This window comes from Myotis nattereri (genome assembly GCF_964212035.1).
Source record: "Myotis nattereri genome assembly, chromosome: 4".
NCBI lineage: Eukaryota > Metazoa > Chordata > Mammalia > Chiroptera > Vespertilionidae > Myotis > Myotis nattereri.
In genome coordinates, this window is record NC_138079.1 from 1,929,237 (window position 1) to 1,947,770 (window position 18,534).

Sequence of the window (18,534 nt, forward strand, 5' to 3'; positions counted from 1 at the left end):
AGCAGACACAGGCACTGTGGGTCGCCTCGCCTACATAGGCACGGCGAGGGGAGTCTGACCCCTTCCCCAGAGGCCGCTGTGTCGCGTGAAGTCACGAGGAGTGAGGAACGCGTCCAAGGAACACACATGTCGAGCAGTTCAAGCCTGTCCTGAGCGAGGCAGTGGCACCAGCGCGCCTCCGCGGTGAGCGAGGGACATCCTAGAACTTGGCGCCGAGACATGCTCGTCCCTCTTTTTCCAAGAGACTCAGGCTTTTTGGTTCTTCGTTGGCAGCTCGCTGGTCTTCTGAGACACGGCTCTGGACGGCGTCCAGAAACAAGCTCGGTGCCTGAGGAGGAACATTGTGAAATCCGGAGGAAAGCGACCTCGCTGAACCAAAGGAGCGGAGGAGCCCGTCGGTTGGTGGGCGCTCCCGCAGGAATGCCGCCGCCGCCGGACGGAGCCCTGCCTCTCCCTCCGCGGCTCGGCTCGGGGTCAGCGAGGTCCCACTTCGCGGAGTCTTGGATCACGATTGGGTGGAGCTGTGTGCTCCCTCGTTTCGCTCGGCACATGCTATTGTTTTGCCGTGAACACGAAGTGACCTCAAATGCATTTCTTTCTAAAATTGTAACAACCAGGGATGTGGAAAAAAAAAAATGAGACAGCTATCTCTCTTGGCTCCTGGAAGGGCCTCTTCTTCATTGAACCAAGAAAGATGAAACGGCGTTCCTGCCCCCATTTCTCAGGAACGGGGATGGGTGGCTGCAGCAGTAAATGCAGGAACAGCCGCCGGCTGAGCGTGCGGCCAGAGCTTCGTTATTGCCTTGTATGTTTATCATGGATTCAACCAATTAAAGCCGAACCAAATTAGAGCCCAAGACACCACTTTTTCAATCGTGCAAGGACTCCATGTGCACTTCGAACACCGCTCCCCTGCCCCGGTTCAAGGTGAATAAAGCATGTTGCTTGCATTGTACTGCTCACTGTGCCAGCCATCATTTTTTTCTCCTAAACAAAGTTTGGATGCTTTTTTGTTTTTACAGTTTCCTTGTGATATAATTGTATTTTGGGGGAAATACCAAATCATTAGGAGATATTTTTTAAAACTCCCTGGCACGGATATCTGCTTAATTCCAGAAGGAATTAGGTTTAGAGCCTAAGGGACAACGTGATAGAAAGAACTATATCTCTTACTTGGCCATCTACTCCTTGCAAAAGGTAAACAAAACCTTTAGCGTCTGAAAAAAAAAATCGCTAAGTAACAGTTCTGTATGGGATGTGGTGATGAGAAAGTTTCAGGAATTTATTTTGTTCATTTACATGTTGATTTGCAGCTCACTTATTTTTTCCGAAAATGATTTAAGGCCACCAAGAGAATATGCTTGAAAAATTCAAAAGGTTTATTACAGAAAAAATTAAAGTACTTACTTAGCAATTGCTTCTGAATTAGATAGAAACTTTTTTCAATTGAATATTTAAAAAAAATGTTTTTATTGATTTTAGATAAAGAGAAATGGAGAGGGAGAGAGAGGGAGAGATAGAAACATCCATGAGAGAAAATCACTGACTGGCTGCCTCCCACATACCCCACACTGAGGACCAAGCCTGCAACCCGGGCATGTGCCCTGACCTGGAATGGAACCGTGACCTCTTGGTTCATGGGTAGATGCTCAACCAGTGAGCCACACTGGCTGGGCTTAATGGAATAATTTGAAGGGATATTTCTATCTGTCTGTCTACCTATCTCTCTTGGTATTTATTTAACACATGTTTATTGATTCTGCTCATTGCACACTTTTAAGCACTGGGAACCAAAGAAGGTAGAAGATTGCGATGGGCCCCCAGCCGTTGTTTGCGAGAGATAAGTGGAGTGTGTTCACGTTGCACAAATAATTATGATCAAAGAGAAAAGTGTTCTCAGACTCATCAGATGTTTGTTTTGCTAGACCAACGTTTTCCTCCTAACCCAATTCAGACCACTCTCCCCAGTCCTCTCTTTACTTTGCACACAAATGAATATAGCAGCTTTATTTGTTAACAGTCAAAACGATAAACAGTTCAGGTCTCCTGCGGTGGGTGAGTGTTAACCTGTGGCACATCCACATGCGCAACAAACAGGAAAGATCCAGTGAAGCACACAGTAGCCAGGGAGCTGTGCTGAGGGAGTGCAGGCAACCACAGAAGGTTCCTACACTGTTGCAGGTGGGATTATGCAGCATTGCTACAATGACACTGTTATGGTGGGATTATGCAGCATTGCTACAATGACACTGTTGCGGGTGGGATTATGCAGCATTGCTACAATGACACTGTTGAGGTGGGATTAATCAGCATTGCTACAATGACACTGTTGCAGGTGGGATTATGCAGCATTGCTACAATGACACTGTTATGGTGGGATTATGCAGCATTGCTACAATGACACTGTTATGGTGGGATTATGCAGCATTGCTACAATGACACTGTTATGGTGGGATTAATCAGCATTGCTACAATGTCACTGTTACGGGTGGGATTAATCAGCATTGCTACAATGTCACTGTTACGGGTGGGATTAATCAGCATTGCTACAATGACACTGTTATGGTGGGATTATGCAGCATTGCTACAATGACACTGTTGCGGGTGGGATTATGCAGCATTGCTACAATGACACTGTTGAGGTGGGATTAATCAGCATTGCTACAATGACACTGTTGCAGGTGGGATTAATCAGCATTGCTACAATGTCAGCATTTTGTAGATGGGATTAATCAGCATTGCTACAATGGCTCGATTTTGCAGATGGAATACAGACCGTGGTTGTCAGTCAGGGACCAGTGTGGGAGAGGCGGATGGATGTGATGGACTTCGTTAATCATCAGACCGTCAGAGACACCTGTGAAATACAAAGGTACCGAGGCCTCATCCTCGGACCTCGAATCCAGCGGGCGTGGGAGGTGGGGCTGGGCATCGCTCGTTTTAACTGGGAGCCAGGTGACTTGGGTACTTAGCAGAGCGTACACAGCCAGGTACAAGAGTGTGGACTCTGTCTAGGCAGGGACCACGTCTTGTTTACCTTGGTGTTTAGTGCTGAGCACAGGGCCCGACACGGAAAAGGTGCTCAGTGAGTGTTCGTTCAGCGGGTTGCAGCCTCCCCCGCGGGGACCCACTTCTCGTTGAGGCTCTGCCTGACTTCCTTGCTGCCCGCCTGTGCTCCCCATCTCCTGATACTGTTCCTGCGTGGTCTGCACCCTCCCCTCTGCTCACCGGGTCTCAGCATCCGCCTGTCGTCCAGATCAATAGCATCTGTTTGGATGGAAAGTTAATTACCCTGCAGGGGATTACTCAGAGCTTGGCCTGCAGCCGAGGATCTTTGTGCAGAAGCAGTGTCTACAGAGCTGGGGGTAGATGAGTCTTAAGACTATTTCAACGTGCGTTTATGTAATATCTTTCTCTCGGGGCTGAAATCCCTCTCCAGACGTTATTTGGCAAGTCGTCTATTCATCCCTTATAGGTGTGTATGTTGTCTTAAGGATGCCTTACACATGAGTCCAGGTGATTGGACCACCAAGAATGTGGTGGCAGTGATTCTCCCACCTGGCTGCGGGCCTCGGGTGCCTGACACGGGTGTGTCCCAACAAGCAAAGGCATCTCCCCTGCAGACAAGCAATAGTTTGACACTTAGTTTATAACTAGGTGTTACCTTCGCTGGAGGGGAGACGGGGCTGGGGCAGGCCGGGGAGGAGTGTCTTGGCGAGGAGGACGCGTCCGACGGGACCCGCGTCTCAGGTGGGAGGGAGGGAGGGTCTGACCCAACAAGTCAGAGATGACAACCAGTTGAAAGTGAAATTGGAGAGATGTCCCCGAGGTCACTGATTGGTTGACGCAGCCGTGGATAAAGTTGAACTTTGACCTAGACTCCCGTCACCGGACCACCTCCCACGGGGGGAGGCCTTTCGTCCTTCCGGGTCTGATCAGGGATGGTGGCTGGGATGTGATTGACGCATCTCTGTGGCCTGGATAACGCTGATTGAAAGTTCTCCCTCGACCTGACCGGTTTGGCTCAGTGGATAGAGCGTCGGCCTGCGGACTCAAGGGCCCCGGGTTCGGTTCTGGTCCGGGGCATGTACCTTGGTTGCGGGCACATCCCCGGTGGGGAGTGTGCAGGAGGCAGCTGATCGATGTTTCTCTCTCATCGATGTTTCTAGCTCTCTATCCCTCTCCCTTCCTCTCTGTAAAAAATCAATAAAATATAAAAAAAGAAAGTTCGCCCTCGGAGGACGGGGTGTTTTCCTACTGAGCCCGAGGTTCTAGGAGAAAATGTATGGAGGTTATTACCCCATTGCTCCTGGGAACACGTATGTGGAGGAGCACGTCTCAGCGAGAGGCGTGGCCACCGACAGCCATCGGCTCGGAGGCCCGTGCTCCTCTGCTCCTGGCTAGTGGCCGCGACCAGCGACCAGCGGAGGACACCGCGCCCCACCTCTCCCCGCGTGTGGTGCCTTCCCGGGGGCCGAGAGTCGGGTCTGAGGCCGGCAGGTCCTCAGGGGGTGCCCGGCTCTGCAGGGGCTGGAGACCCTGCAGGTGGCTCAGAGCCAGCGGGCCCCGAGGCGGCAGGAGGGCCTCGCGTGTGCAGCCCTGTGGGGTCTCTGAAGCTTCTGCACAGTAAGGGGCACCAGTGAGACCGGGGCTGGCCCCCTGTCCCCCGCCTCCCGCCGTCCCCCAGGCGCAGACCTTCGTGGATTTTTTTTGAACCCGCTCACCCCCTATGAAAGCTGTGCCCGATGCCATGGCAATTAGTTTCTTCAGAGAGCTTACAGTTTCCCCTCCGGCAACAGAACTCTAATGGTACAGTCATCGAAGAGGATTTTTCCAGAACACGAGCTGGAAAGCCCCATGTTCGGTGCAGGGGGAGAGTTCAGCGTTTTGTCTCGTCATGTGGTGTCGCTCTTCACCCCGCCTCCCGTCTCCGATAAACCGCGTGGAGGCCCCTGGAGCTGCCGTCGCCAAGTCCCTTCGAAGAGCTGGGAACGTCTTCAGCGTGACTCCAGGGTAGACGTGTGCACGGCCATTTACCCCCAGACCAAGCCTGCGCGCGGTGAAGGCTGCCCAAGGCCGCACAGGGAGCTGGCGGCGGTGTCAGGCCCGAGCCCGCTCACAGCTGGCCGCTGGGGAGGGGGACGAGGCGTCGGACGACTCCTGACCGCGGGGCTCCCCGGGCGTGCGCTGTGAGCGCCGTTCTCAGTGTCTCCCATCTGCCACCGCTCGCTCTCCTCCGATTCCTCAGACGGATGTGTGAGGCCCTGTGACAGCCGTGGCACCAGCGTTTCCACGGGAGACCCACAGGCATCAGGAAAACGCGGCGCAGACACTCGTCACCGAGACAGACTCAGGTCACCCCGACAACCCGAAGGCGGAAGTCAGGCACCTGGGCAGCGGGGCCTGGAGCGGGCCTGGCTCCTGGGGCAGGTGGCCGGGCGGCTTCCGAGAGCTGTTCTGTCTCTCACGGGCCTGTCTCCGTGGAGCAAAGCTGGTTCCCGCGAGGCCGCCAGCGACCCCTCTGTGCCAGAAAGCCTTCTGGGCCCTGGCGCACATCGCGCAAAGCAACCAAGTCCCGTGGTGGGAGGAACAGACGAACAATAGAGACTTGATAAAAAGTAAAGCAGAGATATACATTAGCTTCTCTGAAGAGAAGAGTCCTTTCCATTTTCCACTCCATGTGGGATGTTCTCCAGCACGTTCCCAATAGGATGACACGCTCCAGTGTCTGTTTCCACGTGGCCTGACTGGCCACGCCCTCCTCTGCAGCACCCGCCGTGGCCAGGGTCCTCGGCATCTGCAGGGGGATGTGTGTCTGTCTGGGTCTCTGACTAGCCAGCTGTGTGTCCTTGAGCAAGTCACCTAACCTCTCTGAGTGAGGATCCTTGTTTGTAAGTGAGGAGTCTGGGGTCTTTGGGATTGGATGGTCTCTGCCGGGTCTTACATTTTGTGGTCTGACAGTATACCATTTGGTTTTTAGTGGAAAAAAATCTCCAAACGAATGGCTCCCATATAGAATTGTAATGTCTTATGTATGCTATCACTACTGCGCATTCTGTGTTGTTCCTAGAATGCCGTGGACATGCTATCACTACTGCGCATTCCGTGTTGTTCCTAGAATGCCGTGGACATGCTATCACTACTGCGCATTCTGTGTTGTTCTAGAATGCTGTGGACATGCTACTACTATGCGCATTCCGTGTTGTTCTAGAATGCCATGGACATGCTATTACTATGCGTATTCCGTGTTGTTCTAGAATGCCATGGACATGCTATCACTACTGCGCATTCTGTGTTGTTCTAGAATTCCGTGGACTTGCTATTACTAATGCACATTTCATGTTGTTCCTAGAATGCCATGGACATGCTATTACTATGCATATTCCATGTTGTTCCTAGAATGCCGTGGACATGCTATCACTACTGCGCATTCCGTGTTGTTCTAGAATGGCGTGGACATGCTATTACTATGCGCATTCTGTGTTGTTCCTAGAATGGCGTGGACATGCTATTACTATGCGCATTCTGTGTTGTTCCTAGAATGGCGTGGACATGCTATTACTATTCGCATTCTGTGTTTTTCCTAGAATTCCGTGGATGCTATTACTATGCGCATTCTGTTGTTCCTAGAATGCTGTGGACATGCTATTACTATGCGCATTCTGTTGTTCCTAGAATGCTGTGGACATGCTATTTCTACTGCACATCCCGTGTTGTCCTAGAATGCTGTGGACATGCTATTACTATGCGCATCCCATGTTGTCCTAGAATGCCGTGGACATGCTATTACTATGCGCATTCCGTGGTGTTCCTAGAATGCTGTGGACATGCTATTACTATGCGCATTCCGTGGTGTTCCTAGAATGCTGTGAGATGGATTCATTCATCACTGGGAAGGACTCAGGAAACAACCTTGCACATACACTTTCATTTAAGGGGGAGTGTGTGGTTGTAGGTATTTTATGAAGAATCAAGTGTTGCACCCGTCCGTCCGCTAAGCTGTTTAACACCCACGAGAGAGGAGGAGGGCGTGGGCGGGGAGCTGGAGGACTTCGATCTCACTCAGGAACGACCTTTCACGTCCCATCGTCCAGTGCTGGGCTTGTGGTCGTGCCTTTGTCTCTCTTCTCTCTGTTCGGGCCCATCCGCAGGCAGGTGGCTGACAGTGAGGGTGTTGGTGTCTGAGGGGCACAGGCTGAGTTCTGAGCTGGTTGCTCTTTGTGGGTCAGCACATTTGCGCCTACAACAGACCATGACTAATACGGATGGATGCTGGATGGCCGGAGGGGAGGAGGGTTTGCTCAGTGAGCGCAGAGAAGGACCCATGAGCGGCCGTGATTCTGGGCTCTGGGAGCTGCCAGGAGTCTCCGGCCTCTGAGCACAGAGCTGGCCGGGACCTCAGGCTTGGCAACACCAGGCCTCGTTGGAAAAGGTTCTGACGGGGGGCCACGGAAGACCCGCCGCTGGCAAGAGCGATGCTGCTCAGCGCCTAATCAAAGACGCAAGAGGATGTGGTTACTAACTCAGGGTCTTGAATTCTGCGCTGACAATTTATATGAAGAATGTCACTAGGACACATGGCAACATTGGGGTGAGCATGACCGTGGGTTAGAAAATAAAATGATATTTTTCCTGCATTTCTTTATTAGAAAAGAGAACAATAATGAGTGTCAGGGAATGCTTCTGTTCTTAGGATGTGCCTGGGAGGTAGAGGGCATGGTGTATGCAACTGATACTTAAAGAGTTCGTGCAAAGTTATATATATGTATATATCTAGTAACCAATTAAGCTACTTTGCTTGAAGGGATTTTGTAAGTTTGAAAATAAAAAGTTCCCCTCTCCCTCCCCCGACCCCCGCCCAAAGAGAAAAGATAAAGGACTGCCCGCTGCGGGGACACAGAGAGAAATGTCATGGTGAGTGACACCTCCTCTGCGGGCCCAGCAGCTGCGGCTTCCGGTCTGGGAGCCCGGCTTCCGCTGCAGATAGAAGCCTCGAGCTTATCGGCCCGGGAGCCCCAAGCCTGCCTCTCCTCTCACATCACGGCCTGCTCCGCGGGCCCTTCGTCCTCTCCCGGGTCCGTCCGGGCGAGAGCTCGAGTTCATCAGTTCCGCTCGCTCAGAAAGTCTTTCTAAAACCTTGACCTGAGCCAGAGAAACGTGTGAAATTTCCCCGGGAACTGGGGGAGCCTGCTGTAAGTCAAGGACCACGGATTAGATTTCACTTTGCTCCCTGTCGGCCGTCTCCTCTCCTGTTCCTCTCTAAAGGGGAAAACCCAACACTGGCTGTTGTGAAGCCGTGTCTGAGTGTGTGTGTGTGACTGTGTTTGTGTGTGTGAGTGTGTGTGTGACTGTGTTTGTGTGTGTGTGACTGTGTGTGTGTGTGACTGTGTGTGTGTGTGAGTGTGAGTGTGTGTGTGAGTGTGTGTGAGTGTGTGTGTGTATGTGTGAGTGTGAGTGTGTGTGACTGTGTGTGTGAGTGTGAGTGTGTGTGTGTGAGTGTGTGTGTGAGTGTATGTGTGAGTGTGTATATGTGTGAGTGTATGTGTGTATGTGAGTGTGAGTGTATGTGTGTGTATATGTGTGTGAGTGTATGAGTGTGTATGTAAGTGAGTGTGTATGTGAGTGTGTGTGTATGTGTGTGTGAGTGTGTGTATGTGTGTGTGAGAGTGAATGTGTATGTGTGTGTGTATGTGTGTGTGTGTGTATGTGAGTGTGTATGTATGTGAATGTGTGTGTGTGTGTGTGTGTGTGTGTTGTGTGTCCATTTCCGCCTCCATCCCAGGAGCAGAGCTACAGGATGAATACCGCACGGCGACCTGCTGCCTGCTCAGGGTCAGACGGAAATGGACACATCACACCCCGTTTCCCTGAAACTCCTGCGGCCGCGGGGAAGGTGCGAGGCTCTTTTCTCTGAAGGGAGTGTCTGCTTTTGCACGTGGGTGTCATTTTTTTAAAATATATTTTATTGATTTTTACAGAGAGGGAGGGAGAGGGATAGAGAGTCAGAAACATAGATGAGAGAGAAACATCGATCAGCTGCCTCCTGCACACTCCCCACTGGGGATGTGCCCACAACCCAGGTCCATGCCCTTGACCGGAATCGAACCTGGGACCTTTCAGTCCGCAGGCCGACGCTCTATCCACTGAGCCACACTGGTTACAGCTGCACGTGGGTCTTTGCTGCTGGAGCAAAGCAGAGGATGCTGAGGACGCCAGTCTCCCAGCTGCCGCTCCCTCCCCAGGACCTGCTTTTGATCTCCTCTGAGTTCCTGTCCCGGAGTCCTGTCTCGCCACCTCACGGCTGTGGACGCGTCCAGTTCGGGGCCACCGGCCGCCTGGCCGTCGAGGCCGCTCGCAGGCCTGTGCTCAGCTGTCGCAGAGCTTGTCCTCCACATGAAGAGCCGCAGCGGGGGGCGGCCCGCGGGGTTCCCGGACCCGGTGCTGCAGGCGCCCCAGCTGGGCCTCCGGGCCTGTCCAGGCAGGCGGTCTACAGGCTGCGCTGTCGTCGGCTCCGTGGGGAGGAACAGACAGGGAGAAACTTGCAGTCATTTTTCTTGGCAGCCGCGGCCCAGCCCGAGGGAATTATGTCTGAGCAGGAGAATAGCGTCTGGGCACCTGCAGTTTTCGAGGTGGGACCTCCTTTTCCAGGCCAGGCATCGATCACACACCCTGCACCCCCTCCCCGCTCCCCACGCCTCCCGCCCTTCCACCCACAGACAGGGGTGCCCCAGCAATACCCATGTAGTTGTTGCTGTTTGCGAGGGCCCTGGGGGGTGTCAGGGCGGCTTGCCCAGCCTGTGTGCACCCGTCTTCCCATCTCCGGGGCTGCCTGCGAGGAGGCAGAAACCCGGGGTTAGGGGAGGGTTTGCCCGGAACCACCGGGCTGAACAATGTGGCGCTGGGGCTGGAAGCTGAGCCTCGAGGACCGAGGAACTCGGCAGCTGGGTCAAGTTCAAATCTCAACATTCCTGTGAGTTAGAGGCAGGCGTCCTGGTCCTGACTTCGCAGCCAGGCTCCTGGGTGCGCTTGCGGGAGCCGAGCCAGGGCGGCGGTTCTGTGCTCTCGGGTCCCTCCCCGAGCACAAGCATCCAGGCAGCGCGTGGCCCTCAGGGAGGCTCTGACCGAGGGGCTGGGAGAGTCTGAGGAGCTGTGTTCCAAGTGGGGCCCTGCCTCTCTGACCCCCCAAGCCTCTCACCCACACGACACAGAACAAGAAAGCGCGACCACACGAGTGCACAAACCAACCGGCCGCCCAGGCCCGCGTCCTCCCCTCTGCGCGGCCCTATCCGGCTCTTCTCTTGGCCGTCAAGTTCCTCAGGAAAAAGTGTCCACAAGTACAGCTGCCCCGTGGACGTGCTGCTCCCTCCGCACCTCCTGCGACCTCTCTCTCACCTCTCCCCACCCCACCCGCACCTCCCCGAGGCCAGCCATCCGCTCAGCGCCAACGCCAATGGGACTTTCTCCCTGTCAGCATTGTCCTATAAACACTGCACTCATTTAGAAAAGCTGAGGGAACCCCGCAGTGAGCACGTGTTGGCTGACACCACATTCTGTGGTGACGTTTCCTACTGTTTGCCTCCCTCCTGAGCGCATCAGCATGGTGATCATTCACTCAAGTCCCACGCTCTCACCTATCCTTCTGTCCTGACTTTAATTTGGCGTGGCGTCTTGTCCCCTCTCTATGCCGAAACTTGGTCCCACGCCCAGCCTAACCCCCCCTGGCCCTGGGATCCAGTTGCCTAGTGAACGGTCAGATACCAGAGTCTTTATAATTCCCCTTTCCTTGTCACTGTTTCTCCTTCACGTCTGTGGCCTTTCCCTTTCCATGTATTTCCTGTTCCCTTTCTCCTGCCCACTCCTTAAACACGGGAGGCTTTGCTCTCTCGGACCTTGGCTACTTCTTCGTATCTCTGTCACTTCCCTGTGTCTGAGGTTTGGTTCCCCAAGAAACAGCCTGTGAGATGGAGGTTGCGTGTAGGATGCTTCTGGGGGCGTGCTCTTCATGACCACACAGAGTGGAAGAAGCAGGGTACAGTTACCACAGAGGCCGTGGCTGGCTCAGGACGTGCCCTGGCATTGGGCAGGCCTTCCCCCCTGACATCCACAGAGACCAGAAACACAGTGCCCGCCTTTGGGGGGCCTTTTTGCTGAAGCCTCGGTGGTTTTATGCTAAAACGAAACCCCAGACTTTGAGAAATCGCTGCTCTGAATCAATATGTATCATGACTCGCCCTGGTTAGAGACTGCACTCTCTCTGAGAAGTATTGTTGCTCAAGGGAACCTGTGTGTGTGTGCGTGTGTGCGCGCGTGTGTGCGTCTCTATCCGAAATTACCCATGAGAAAATACAGCATTCAAGAAGAATCTGGGCAGGAGGACATACTGCCACCACTCACAGGGCGGCCCTGACGTCGTCCACCCCGGGAACTGCATCTGTCTCCTATGGCTGTGTAGGGTGCGTGCTCAGAACTCCCGGTGGCGCTCTTGATCACACGCCTAAACCACCACTGTCCCGTTCCCCTGACCTGTCTTCCCCATGACCGTAGGAGATGAGCCCACGCTCTTGACTCTTACATTTTACTCCCCCTCATTTTTTCCTTACTGATTTTCCTGTCTACTTCTCCTATCGGTTATTGAGAGAGGGCACGTTAAAGTCTCGGGCATTAATTGTGGCCTCATCTGTATTCTTTCAGTTCTGCTGGTTTTTGCTTCAAGTATTTTCAAACACTGTTTTGAAGATGTTTATGTATTTATGACTTTTATGTCCTCCTGACTCCTTCCTCGTTACTAAATGTCCCTCTTGATTCCTGACAATATTTCTCCCTCTGAAGTTCACCGTATCTGATGTTACTGGAACCACTTCAGCCTTCTTATGCTATTAACCTACCCGAGTCTTTTATTTAAAGCAAGACTCTTGGAAACAGCATGCCAATGGATTTTGCCTTGTTATCCACTATGGTGATCTCTGCCATTTAACTGGAATGTTTAGCCTGTTTACATTTAGTGGGATTGTTGTATAGTTCTATTTAAATCTACCATCATGCTATTTGTTTTCTATTTATCCTGTATCTCCTTTATTCCGTTTTCCCCCTATTTTTTTGCCTTCTTTTGGATGAATTGAGTATTTTGGACGTCTGCATTTTCTCTCCTGATGGTTTATGGGTGATATCTCTTTGTTTCACTTTTTGGAGTTACAGAAGGATTTACAGCACATATCTATGATGGATCACTGTTGAATTTCAAATAATATTAGACCACTTCATAGTCAATGCAAGAACCTTACCACAGTATTTGTTCATTTCCACTTCCCGTGCTTTGTAGAGTCTTACATATAAGCCCCACAATATGGTGTTGTTATTATTGCTTTAAACACGTATTTTAAAAAGAGATTTAATCAATTTCTTTAAATTTGCTCCCACACTTATATTCCTGGTGCTCTCTATCCCTTGGTACAAACCCAGATCCCACCTGGTGCCATTTTCTTTCTGCCTCAAGAACATCCTGTAACGCACTCCGCTGCTGATGGGTTCTCTCAGGTTCTGTTTGTCCCAACAATCCTTATTGGGCCTTCATCTGTGGAAAGTACTTTCACTGGACGTGGAATTCTATGTTGACAGTTTAAAGATGTCCTGTCGTGAAGAGCAAGCCCTGGAGTTTCATGTTCACCCCTGCATCACCCTGTGTGGCGGCCCCGTGTCCCGTCCAGGCCCACTTCACCAGGCCCCTGCCGGTGCGTGACAGAGACACAGCTCCTCCCCACTCTCCTGGATCCTTCTGGGTTCCCACTGGCAACTCTGTATAGAACACACAGAGACACATACACGGATACATATAGACATACACACAGACACACAGAGACACATACACGGATACATATAGACATACACACAGACACATACACACAGAGACACATACATGGATACATATAGACATACACACAGACACACAGAGACACATACACGGATACATATAGACATACACACAGACACATACACACAGAGACACATACATGGATACATATAGACATACACACAGACACACAGAGACACATACACGGATACATATAGACATACACACAGACACACAGAGACACATACACGGATACATATAGACATACACACAGACACATACACACAGAGACACATACATGGATACATATAGACATACACACAGACACACAGAGACACATACACGGATACATATAAACATACACACAGACACACACACAGAGAGACACATGCACGGATACATATAGACATACATACAGACACACACACAGAGAGAGACACATACATGGATACATATAGACAGACACACACAGAGAGACACATACATGGATACATATAGACATACACACAGACACACAGAGACACAGAGACATACACGGATACATATAGACATACATACAGACACATACACACACAGACACATACATGGATACATATAGACATATACACATACAGATAGACACATACACACACAGACACATACACGGATACATATAGACATACACACAGACACACAGAGACACATACACGGATACATATAGACATCTACACGTACAGATAGACACATACACACACAGACACATACACGGATACATATAGACATACACACAGACACACACAGACACATACACGGATACATATAGACATATACACATACAGATAGACACATACACACACAGACACATACACGGATACATATAGACATACACACAGACACACACAGACACATACACGGATACATATAGACATATACACATACAGATAGACACATACACACACAGACACATACACGGATACATATAGACATACACACAGACACATACACACAGAGACACATACACGGATACATATAGACATACACACAGAGACACATACACGGATACATATAGACATACATACAGACACACACATACACACAGTCACATACATGGATACATATAGACATACACACATACAGACAGACACACAGAGAGACACATACATGGATACATATAAACATACACACACATACAGACAGACACAGAGACACATGAACACACACAGAGACACGCACATACACACACACGGATGTACACATAGACATATACAGACATATACACAGACATATACACAGAGACATGCGCACATTGACACACACAGACCCACAGACACATGTGCACATAGACGTGCGTGTCCTCGATCAGGTAGACACCCGCGGGCAGTCCGTCGGCATCAGGTGAAAGCAGAGGGAAGTTTTCCCGGTCGGGGCCGCCCGCCCGCCGCGTGGGGCCCGCACTGTCTTGCCTGGCGGGGCGGGTACTGCGTTCACAGGGCGCACGGATAGCAGGTTCTCTCTCCTAATGTCCTCTTCTGCTCGCACAGGAATCGGCAAGCACTAGAAGTGATAGTTTCCCCTCTGCGGGGCCACCTGGAGTCTACCCGGCTCCTACCCGGGGGAGGCGTGGCTGCGCCTGTCTCTCTCAGTCACGCCTGTGGCGCCGCTCCCCGCCCCTCAGGGGCCCTGCCTGCTCTCGCCTGTGGCCGCCCTGCGCCTGAGACCCATGCTCAGCCTGCGAACTTCACGGAATGGTTTCTTGGCTTCCGGCCTTGTATTCTCGCTCTCTTTAGAAGAGAAAAATCTGCAATTCATTTCTGTTTCCAGAACGTAGCACAGTGCGTGAGACGTCCTCTTCTGAGAAATATTTGTTGGTTGACCTGCTGACGACTGAGGTCCCACATACTTATTTTGGTGCCGTTGCCTGAATCCTGATATTAATGAAGGATTAATCGATGCGTGGCGGTCGGTGTGTTCAGAGTTTTCATTTTAGTGCTCGCTCAGCGTGACTTTGCTATGCAGAGGCTATTTTGTGCAGTCGACATGAGGATTACAACAAGGAGTGTTTGGTCTAAGAGCCCGGCCGGGTGGCTCAGTTGCTGGGAGCATTGTCCCGTACACCAAAAGGTTGCGGGTTCGATTCAAGGTCAGGCACATAGCTAGTTGCGGGTTTGACCCCCAGTCAGGGCGCCTACAGGAGGCAAACAATGGAAGTTTCTCTCTCACATCAGTGTTTCTCTCTCTCTCCCTTTCCTTTTCCTCTAACATCAATAAAAACACAGAAGTGTAGAAAAAGGGGTTGGAATCATAGCAGCGGTGCAGACCTTGTGAGAATCAGGCCCACTCACCTGTCCCTCCCTCCTGCAGCGGAGGGGGAGTCAGGCTGCTCCTCTCTCTTCTTTTCTGGAGTCCGGTGAGGCCTTGACAGACCCCCAGAGGCCAAGAACGTGTCCCGTGTCCACGTACTGAAAGTTCCCTCAGGAGGGAAGTCACACCCTGTGGGTGAAGCAGTCCACGGGCGATTCACCTGTTTACCTCGTAAGCTGATCAAATACCCGGTTTCCAGCATCAGCATCAGACACAACACAAAGGGACTCGCATACATGAAACTATTCGCAAAAGCAAAAGGAAACACAACACTGGTGTGCATGTCCCCAGTGGGCCCCTGGGAGCCAAACAGGGATGTTCAAAATGGTGAGTCATTTGTTCCATCAGGGGATGGAGTGTCGGCCTGCGGACTGAAGAGTCACAGGTTCAATTCCAGCCAAGGGCACATGCCCGGGTTGCAGGCTCGATCCCTCATAGGGGACGTGCAGGAGGCAGCCGATCAACGATTCTCTCTCATCATTGATGTCTCTGCCTCTCCCTCCCTCTCCCTTCCTCTCTGAAATCAGTAAAGACATAAAAAAATTGAAGGGTGAGTCATTTGCTCTGTGAGCTGTTTGCACTAGAGAACCTTGGCAAGGACCGTGGCCCGAGGACTCAGACCCACTTGACTTCCCAGGACGCGGAGAGTCTTGCGTGCTCAGAGGACTGGCCCCGACTCCGTTCTGCTCGCGGCTGGGTCACATCTGGGCTGCAGCCTGGGCTCCTCCGTGAGGGGGCGCTGGCTCGTCCCGGGTCCGGGACAACACGGTCCCCAGCTGCGACGGTGGTCACGCACACGGTGCTCGGACACCGCACAGACGCCCCGCGCACCCCCCACCGCGCTGCCCTCACTCAGCGGGTCTTGTCAGTTGCTATTTGCACGTTTGCTTTTCTTCCGCCAGCGCCTGCGGCCCAGGAGTCCGCTGCCACCCGCTGGAGCCGGGCCGCCCTCAGAAGTGTGCGCACTCACCGGGCGGCCCCCCTTGGGGTGCTCGCTGGGGGTGCTCGCTGAAGCTCCGGACGTGTCAGCGCGTGGGCTCCTGCCCGTCCACCCGATTCCCGGGCCGCGCCGGCCTCTGCGGGGCCTCGTGAGGGTCTGCGCGGAGCACCAGCGCGGGCGGCCCCGGAGCCCTGCGGCTGCGCTCCGGTCGGACCGGATTTGCCATTATCGATCTTCGAGACGGGGGTAGCGCCTGCGCCGTGGGAATGGCCCCCGGTGATACCGGAAGACGCGTGAGGATGAGCAGTCCAGCCCCCTTGCATCTGATTCTGAGAATAAATAACACGGCCTCGGCCTTGGGAGCTCTGACCTTGACCTTAGCGGTCGGTGGCGTGACTGCGAGTGTCCCCGGGGATGGAGAGCGCGCGTGTGGGCCAGGCCTCCTGCGCACAAGGTCTCCATTTTCTTTTAAAAACATTTCCATTCATGTCAGAGAGGAAGGGAGAGGGAGGGAGAGCAGCCACGATGAGAGGTCGTTGATCAGCTGCCTCCTGCACGCCCCACACCGGGGCTGGCGCTCAACCCCTGAGCCACGCGGCCGGGCAGGTCTCCATTATCTTATTCGTGGGAAGGGGCTACTGGTCATCTACGTTGTCAGGTGATTTGAGGACTTGCACGGGGCCTCTCACAGTGCGTGGTGTCTCATAAGCTTCCGCAGCACAGCCGCCAGCAGGCTCACGCCCGCACATCTGGGGTCACATCTGGGCTGCAGCCTGGGCTCCTCCGTGAGGGGGCGCAGGGCCGGCCGGTCCATCCCCCGCTCGCTCTGCGGGGCGGCGTGGGGAGGCGCCGGCACGTGTCCCGCTCCCCGGGCGGCAGGTGAGTGTGGGCGCCGTGCTGTGTGCGTGCAGACACAGGGCGGGGAGCCAGATGCGCCTGCACACCTCACTGGGGCTTTATTTTTTTAAGCATAAAAATAGGAGAAAGCCAAGTCAAATAAAGAGCGTTATGCAATCGGCGTCTTAATACCAGATTAGCGATTCCATGGGATGCTCCCAGCATGGTTTCCAGTTGACTTGCTCTCCAAGCCGCGCGGTGCCCTGCGCGCACACGCAGGCAGACACTCGCATCGGCGTCCAGGCACCGACGTAGGAGCAGAGGCTCCCCGAGGGGGCAGCCCTCCCTCCGTCCCGGCGCTCAGCTGTGTTTACGTCCACTTCCGAGTCAGCAGAAACGCGTGCGAGTCACAGTCCGGTGGCTCCCCTGCCAGCCGGGCAGCCGCGTGTGGGGTGGTGTGAGTGACTTCCGTCCGGGGCCTGGAACATGTCAGAGCCGGGACCTTCGTTCCCTGTGTGATGTCGGGGCGATGGGAACGGAGGAGCAGCTGGGCCTGGAACCGCGGTTTGTCAGGATGGTCCACACAGAGGCGCCGCTCTGGTGCCCGGGGAGCCACGTGGCACTGAGTGGGCACAGGCCACCGGTTCCGGGCAGAGAAAGCAGTGGTCCCTCCGTCCTGCCCTGTGGTGTGAGGGCAGCTCCGCTCCGGTTCTTCCTGTGCAGATGAGCGCACTGTGGTCGCCAATAGTCCCGAAGGAAGTTGAAACACACAAGGGGCCTCATCCCACAAGCCCGCCCCGCCCGGGGCAGAGGCTCCCGGCCCCCGTGCCAAGCAGAGTGCCGTGGGGGAGATGGGGCGCCAGCCGCCCTCTGTGCCAGGGAGTGCCGCTCCTGCCGAGCTGCCTGGCCGGTCTGGGTCCTGCGGGCCCTGGCAGTGGCTTGCAGCTTGCTCAGGGCTGCGAGGAGGGACGGGGACCAGCAGGACACAGTGGGAAAGAATTTGGGTTTGGGGGACAGATGGTCACATGTTTGGACCCCAAGTCTGCCCTTTGCTGTTGTCTGCCTTTGGGTAAGTCCAGTGACCTTGTTCAAATTGTCTGCTCAGCCATAAAACGGGGTGAGCGTGACCCTCATCGTAGGGTGCGTGTGGGCCACAGACAATCCTGGGCCCAGAGTTGGCTGTTGGTAAATGCAAGGGGATGCTGTTGCCACGCGTTTGAGTGGATGAGGCAGTTGCCATGTTGGACTGTGAACCTGCGGCTCAGGCTTCATAGGTGCTGATCGCAGGGGGATTTGGAGCGTCATCTGGCGGGGGGGGGGGGGGGGGGTGGGCCATGAGCCCAGGCCAGCAGGGAGCTGTGAAGGCAGTGGATGAGCAGTTCATGTTCGCCGTCTGAGGCCTTGTGGGCAATCCCCAGCCCTGAGACACCTCATACTATTTATTCCAGCGGCTGCTGCAGGATGGGAGTTGAGGCAGGCTCCCCAAAGAGCCAAGCAGGGCGCATGCTATGCAGCCAGCCCTCAAGGGCAACCTGTTTCTTTTTCCTCTCTTACCCGTTGGGTGCAGAGC